Below are 7,500 nucleotides of genomic sequence, written 5' to 3' on the forward strand. Positions count from 1 at the left end.
GATCAAGTTCTGGTTCGGCTTGGTCAGGAAACCCAACACACACCGACCCGGAGGAACCCAACACACACCAACCTGGAGGAACCCGGAGGAACCCAACACACACCGACCCGGAGGAACCCAACACACACCGACCCGGAGGAACCCAACACACACCGACCCGGAGGAACCCAACACACACCAACCTGGAGGAACCCGGAGGAACCCAACACACACTGACCCGGAGGAACCCAACACACACCGACCCGGAGGAACCCAGAGGAACCCAACACACACCAACCTGGAGGAACCCGGAGGAACCCAACACACACTGACCCGGAGGAACCCAACACACACCGACCCGGAGGAACCCAGAGGAACCCAACACACACCAACCTGGAGGAACCCGGAGGAACCCAACACAAACTGACCCGGAGGAACCCAACAAAAACTGACCCGGAAGAACCTAGAGGAACCCAACACACACCAACCTGGAGGAACCCGGAGGAACCCAACACAAACTGACCCGGAGGAACCCAACACACACTGACCCGGAGGAACCCAGAGGAACCAAACACACACCGACCCGGAGGAACCCGGAGGAACCCAACACAAACTGACCCGGAGGAACCCAACACAAACTGACCCGGAGGAACCCAGAGGAACCAAACACACCAACCTGGAGGAACCCAGAGGAACCCAACACAAACTGACCCGGAGGAACCCAACACACACTGACCCGGAGGAACCCAGAGGAACCAAACACACACCGACCCGGAGGAACCAAACACACACCGACCCGGAGGAACCAAACGCACACCGACCCGGATGCTAATGGACAGTCTCTCCGTCCTTCTGTCCTTCCTGTCTTCATGAACTCAAACCGTCTGGATTCTTCTTGGTTTTTTTGCTTCGCTGTAGAAACCAGTTTTACCTCCACAGCTTCCATGAGTGAGAAAGAGTTTCGTAATATTTCTTCACCTTTTTAATGCACATTTTGTTGGATGCAGTTTGTTCCCATGACAAGGTCTCCTGTGTTTTGGTCTGAAGGGAGACATTGGCTCCATTTAACTGCTAAAAGTCCAGGATGGAGGAAGTGCAGACAGTCTGTCATCTCGTCGTCCATCTGAGTTTAGCAGCTGAAATGGACTGAAAGCAGAAACTGAGAGCAAAGCAGATCAGCTGCAGAGAAAATTAGTGACCTTAAGAGCCTCATTAAGAGTGATCTTAATAATCCTGTTGACCTTAATGGCCCTTTTAATTACTTTAATGGTCGTACTAGTAACCATAACAATTATGTTTGTGATTTTAACAGGGCTATTGGTGACCTTAGTGGACCAATTGACCTTAACGAACCTATTGGTGACCTTAGTGGACCAATTGACCTCAACAACCCTATTGGTGACCTTAGTGGACCAATTGACCTCAACGACCCTATTGGTGACCTTAGTGGACCAATTGACCTCAACGATCCTATTGGTGACCTTAGTGGACCAATTGACCTTAACGAACCTATTGGTGACCTTAGTGGACCAATTGACCTTAACAACCCTATTGGTGACCTTAGTGGACCAATTGACCTCAACGACCCTATTGGTGACCTTAGTGGACCAATTGACCTCAACGACCCTATTGGTGACCTTAGTGGACCAATTGACCTCAACGACCCTATTGGTGACCTTAGTGGACCAATTGACCTCAACGACCCTATTGGTGACCTTAGTGGACCAATTGACCTTAACGACCCTATTGGTGACCTTAGTGGACCAATTGACCTTAACGAACCTATTGGTGACCTTAGTGGACCAATTGACCTTAACGACCCTATTGGTGACCTTAGTGGACCAATTGACCTTAACGAACCTATTGGTGACCTTAGTGGACCAATTGACCTTAACGAACCTATTGGTGACCTTAGTGGACCAATTGACCTTAACGACCCTATTGATGACCTTTGTAACTCATCCAGTGAGGTTTTCTGAGCCGGTTTCTTCAAGCATTGATGGAAGGTGCACAGTTCACCTGATGAGGATTTTTTTGTTCCTGTTTTTGATCCACTGGAACCTGATGGTTCTCTGTCCTCCCAGTGTTCCCAGTTTGCCGGTTGTGTGTGACGCTTGTCTTCATCACTCTTGATTTGGAGCGCGGTGAAGCCGGACGGCCGTGTCGTCCCGCCGGATTACTGAGCTCTGCTCTGGCTATCAGGGCTTCTCGCTGCTCCAGATGTGTGCAGACATCTGTTTGTGGAGCGGAGATGAAGAACATTAATGCTTCCTCTGACTTGATGAAGACGGACATCGTCTTCTCCTGTTTGCGTGCCTCCCATGTTTACCGAAGCATCCGCTCCTGCAGGCCAGGAGGAAGAGCTGTTTTCATACGAGGCAGCTGAGAAAATGAATAGTATTTTGTGTTTTTAGTTTAGATACGTGACATCAGAGAGACGGAGGCTGCAAGTTGCAGGGATAAAAAAGAGCAACTTTGAAATGAAGCGTATCTTAAGGTGTTTTCTGACCTTGAGGAGAAAATATCTATTTAAATATTCATGCTTCCTGTCAGGCCGAAACAACCGAGGAAAACAATCTGCTCTCATTTTATCTGCTGCTCCCAGATTTAAATCCTCAATACATCACACATCTTTTGAAAAGAGCCAGCTCCAGTTTTATCTTATCTGTTTGTTTGTTTTTTAATCAGTTCATAGTTTTGTAGTAAAATAACTTCTGGCTGCAACATAAATAGAATTTGAGCTGAAATCATGAAGACGGTCGTCTGCGTTCACCTCCGGATAAAACGTCCCAGCTGAAGAGGACAAGGATCCTGGTGAAAACTCCCAATCCCAGAATGCACTGCACCATACACAGCTGACGTCAGAGACAAAAAAACATCAGATATGAGTTTATCAGGAAATGTTTGAGTTCTTAGATATTTGTTTTACATTTAAAATTTTCAACTTTTTTTTTTTTTACATAAAGTTTAAATTTCATTTTTTAAAGCATATCTTGTAACTTCTTGTAGGTTTTCTTTACTGTCCAGCAAATTTAAAACTTTGGTTTGATTATTGTCCATTTTCTCTCCTTTTCATACATTTTTCCCTCTGATGATCCTGTTTATTGAGCCGTTTATGTTCAGGAACAGTAAATATGAAGCTCCACAGTAAAAACAAGTCAAAAACCAGATATGGAGAAAAACATGGAAAAACATAAATTTCTGAAAAGACTAGAGACTCTCATATGTTGCTTAATGTAGCATGTGAAGTCATAAAGAAATGGCCCCATGCTTTAGCAGCTTGCAGGTTTTGAAAAGGTAAACTTTATGTTTGAATTCAGCTTGTGAAGCCGTTTCTGGGACTGGAGGAAACTCACAGCTGATTCACACCTGCAGCTGCTTTCAGCCAATAAGATGAAGGTTTGAAAGCAACACATGACTACTGAGAGTAAATGAACCCAACTGTCTGTTTTTGGGAAACTCTGCATGCAGACTTCAAGCAGGGAGGCTGGGATTTGAACCCAGGACCTTCGGTTTGCAAGGCAGACATTTATTTCAGTGTCTAACTAAATATTCAACGTCGTTTCCGTTATTTGAACTCAGCAGAAGCAGCTGATTCAGGCTTGAAACGACTTTCATGATGTATTTGCTCTCATATCCGTTGAGTGTTTCACTTTTTCTATTTAATCATGAAACAACCTTCCTATCTGGAAACATGCAGCGTAAACAGCATTTACACATTTCATTCATGATTAATTCATGTTTTTACGGTGAATTGGAGTTAGAGCCTCGGACTGTTGGCATTAGCAAGAGAAAGGCTGTTGTTTATGTGGTTTAGATGTAAATATGCTGTTTTTACAGTGCCTGTTGAGCTGCCGGAGCATCGCTGCAGACGGATCATCTCAGAGACATCGTTTGCTCCGGTACGTGAACCTTGGTATTCACAGCAGGCGTGCAGCACATCGTCAGCCACTGATGAGTTCTGCTTTCACCGAGATGAATGCAAACCATTTCAACTTATCGATTCCAGTGTTTAAGTATTCATCCAGCTGCAGCTGCAGCCTGAAGGCAGATAAACGTCTTCTGAGGCGCTGCGAGCGCGGCGGCTGATCAGGGAGGCGTTATAGAAGTAAACACGCCGCTCGCGTCGCGCCGCAGCTCATGTTGTTGCTTTCATGGAAATACAGCTGCAGTCATTGGTTAGTTTGATAAGTTAGCAGGAAGAGGTTACAGACTCCTGTTCCAGATGGTTGATGTTCCACATGAACAAAAAGTAAATATTAGCTTTTCTCTATTTTGTAAAATTTCCACTTTGTTTTCCTGCATGACAAACTCATTAATCTCCATTGAACCAAACTTCTGCTTTACAGCAACGTAAAAACCCTTATCCTAACCCTCTGCATTCATCAGCTGTTTCACCCACTGAGCTCCTTCAGACTAGCCAGCAGCAATTAGCAACATCTCCTGAGCTCATTATAGGAGCTACTTCTCAGAGTAACACTGGAAAAAATGTTAAAGGCTTAAAAGAGGAGCCAAGTTTTATCCAGTTTATTTTGGTTTGTTTGTTGGGTTCAATTTTGTTCAAATTTGTTTACAACTCAGACTGTGTTAAAGAAAATACCAGAAAGGCAATATGGACAAACTACCTGGATTCCAAGCTTTCACCTCATGTAAAACCTCAAATGGCTAACAATATAATTATTGTATGGGATGGAAATCTGTTTTCTAAAAAAAAAAAAGAAAAGAGGAGCCTTGTTGGGATGACGTCCTGAAGGCGGAGCTTCAGAAAGACCAGGAGCTTCTCAAAGAGACAGAAGCACAATTTCAAGGAGTTAAATTACAAAGTAAAGTTTCTTTTAAGCCATGTTTGTTATTGTACAAAATATTTTTAAGAACCGAAGGCAACATAGTTACTGATTGTGCTATAAAATGTCCTATGTGACTGGAGAACATAATATTGCCCCACTTCCTGTTTCCTTAAAGTGAGAAAGAGAAAAGATGTTCACCCTAAAGCCTAATAACCACTTGTTTCATCGTCGTGTCTGTAATGAATCTTTAACGTCTGTCTTGTCCTCCTGCTTTAACATTTCCTGACCTGTTGACCTCAGATGAGTTCAGAGCTTATAAACTAAATCTGGGACGTTCCAGGAGGCTACATGTAGCATTTAGCTGCGACTGCAGAGAATAATTACAAAGTGCTGAGGTAAGCAAAGTTTAAGCCCCGCCTCTGTTCTCACTGAGCCGACCTGCTGGGAAACAACGTCGCCTCCGGTCGGGTTTGTGATTCACAGCAGGTATCGCATGGCGCTGAGCTCTGTTACCATGACAACCGAGATTAATCTACAGGCTTTTCTACCTGCAGATACATAACGCATGTCTGCATATTACAACTTTCTCCTCCAATTTAACTCTCAGCTGAACAGATGTAACTTTAGGTTAAAGATGAACTTCACCTCAGCTGAGCTACAGAGGAGCTTCAGAGGACTGACCTCTGACCTCTGACCTGTCCTTCCTGATGACAAACTGTTCCTGGATCCATCAGACGCTTTGAGCAGATTGGACTGACTCTCTATCGGATTTTATTTGACGATTTAAGTTTTGAGCTCATGTCTGAAATCTGTTTTATGATTTTATGAATGTAAAGAAAAACAAAGAGAAAAAATTGCATTGTGGGAAAAAATAACTTTAAAAACTTTTAAAGAAGAAATTTTCATAATTTGTCTCTGACATGGAAGCTACTGCAAAGAGAGAAGACAGACAGGGAATTACACACACACACACACACACACACACACACACACACACACACACACACACACACACACACACACACACACACACACACACACACACACACACACACACACACACACAGCTCCTGTCAGCTCGGCGTGTCGACATTATGTTCTTAAATACTGAACACCTTCAATTATTCCTGTTTCCATTTGCAGAATCAATACTGATCGAATTTTGTGGCCCGTCTGAGCGCGCTCACTGACAGAACCGACAACCAGACCTTTCCGGGACCCAACAGAATCTGTGTTGATGCTGCATCCAGCTGATTTGAGGAGATTAAGCTAAAGCCTGAAACTTGTCACAGTGAGGATGGGCGCGGCGGCGGTAATTAGCCCGACACGTGCAGGCGGCTTATGAAGGCTTGTCATGGAGCAGCAGGAGAGGATGAGGAGGGGACGTGATGAAGGTCTTACCTCTTCTCGTATTCTCTTCACGGTTTCTCCTTTCTGCAAAGAGAGGAGGAACAAATGACATAAATATCCTGACAGGCTTCAGGGAAGAGTGTTGAAAGAGGAGCTCAGAGATAATAAAGGTTTAATAAAATTCATCTGTTGCGATGGATTCTCTGTATGGAAGATAAAATGTTCCTGCGTGACTGAAAAACAACCAGGCTCGAGTTTTAATCACTGAATCAACCCTGATCTGTTACAAAAACTACAATCTATTAGAATTTTTAATCAAGTTAACTGAAGGATCTGTAATTAGTGGGAAACCATATATTGATCAAATGAGCAACATTTTAATTTCAAATATCATTTTTGCTGCTAAATTATTGAGTAAATAGACATATGAACTCAACAGCAAATATATTTATTGTCTGAGGAAGTCTTGATCATTCATGTAGCTTCTTTAGAAACTTGGATGCTAACATTAGCATTAGCTGCTACATGTTTAGCACTGAGATGCTGTTTTAGGCTTGAATATCTTCCCTGACAGGCTAACTGCTTTTAGCACAACTTCAGCGTCCATTCAGATGGTTTAGAGCAGAAATCCGAGGCCGCTCCGCCGCCCATCTCCATTTACCAAAAACACACAAACGTCAAAAATAAATGCGATTTTAACGCTTTTAACACTTTAAAATCTAAAATGAAAAACAAACGATTAGTATGTAAGCAGTTCCATGTGAAACATGAGGAACATGTTGAGTTTTTCTCAGTTCTTCCTGACACCTCGATGCCCTGCAGCAGTTTTCCTCAAACTCCAACCTGCCGACAGGTTGAGAGTCCGACTCCCGACAGAAAAATGAGCTCTGAGGAGTAAAAAGGTCCATGTTGTAAACAAGCAGGAAGCATCTCGAGTTCTTCTGTTTGGTTGTAATGAACCAGGTTCTGCTTCAGGCTTTAGGAGATCAGGCCTGAAAAACGAGGAGAATCCCAACATCTGCTGCAGGAAATCGCCTGAGAGACTGCAGCTGTGTAGGAATAATTTTGCCTGCACGTCTCGTTCTCTGCGTGTTCGGGAGCAGCTTCCTCAGAGACCGACAGCCCGACTGGAAACCTGACACACCATTAACGCGTGTCTCACACCAACTTCGTGCCGCAGAATCAAACTGAACGGCGCTCAGATCTGCAGCTTTAACAAGCCAGAAGAAGGAATGTTCCCTGTTATCCTGGTTTTCCATTCGGCACATAGATTCCATGATGTGGTTCTGATATTTTTTGACATTAGCGGAATATTAATGGAAACGCAGCTGCTGTTTAGCTTGCTGACTGTTTAGTTTGCTGACTGTTTAGTTTGCTGACTGTG

The 7,500-nt window shown here is 43.9% G+C and overlaps 1 pseudogene; it reads right to left on the reverse strand.

Moving 5' to 3' along the window:
- The window catches only part of LOC129372734 (poly(rC)-binding protein 4-like), a 35,424-nt pseudogene that overhangs the window by 27,236 nt on the left and 688 nt on the right, over positions 1 to 7,500 (reverse strand).

This window comes from Poeciliopsis prolifica, unplaced genomic scaffold (assembly GCF_027474105.1).
Source record: "Poeciliopsis prolifica strain line A6 unplaced genomic scaffold, Auburn_PproV2 SCAFFOLD030, whole genome shotgun sequence".
NCBI lineage: Eukaryota > Metazoa > Chordata > Actinopteri > Cyprinodontiformes > Poeciliidae > Poeciliopsis > Poeciliopsis prolifica.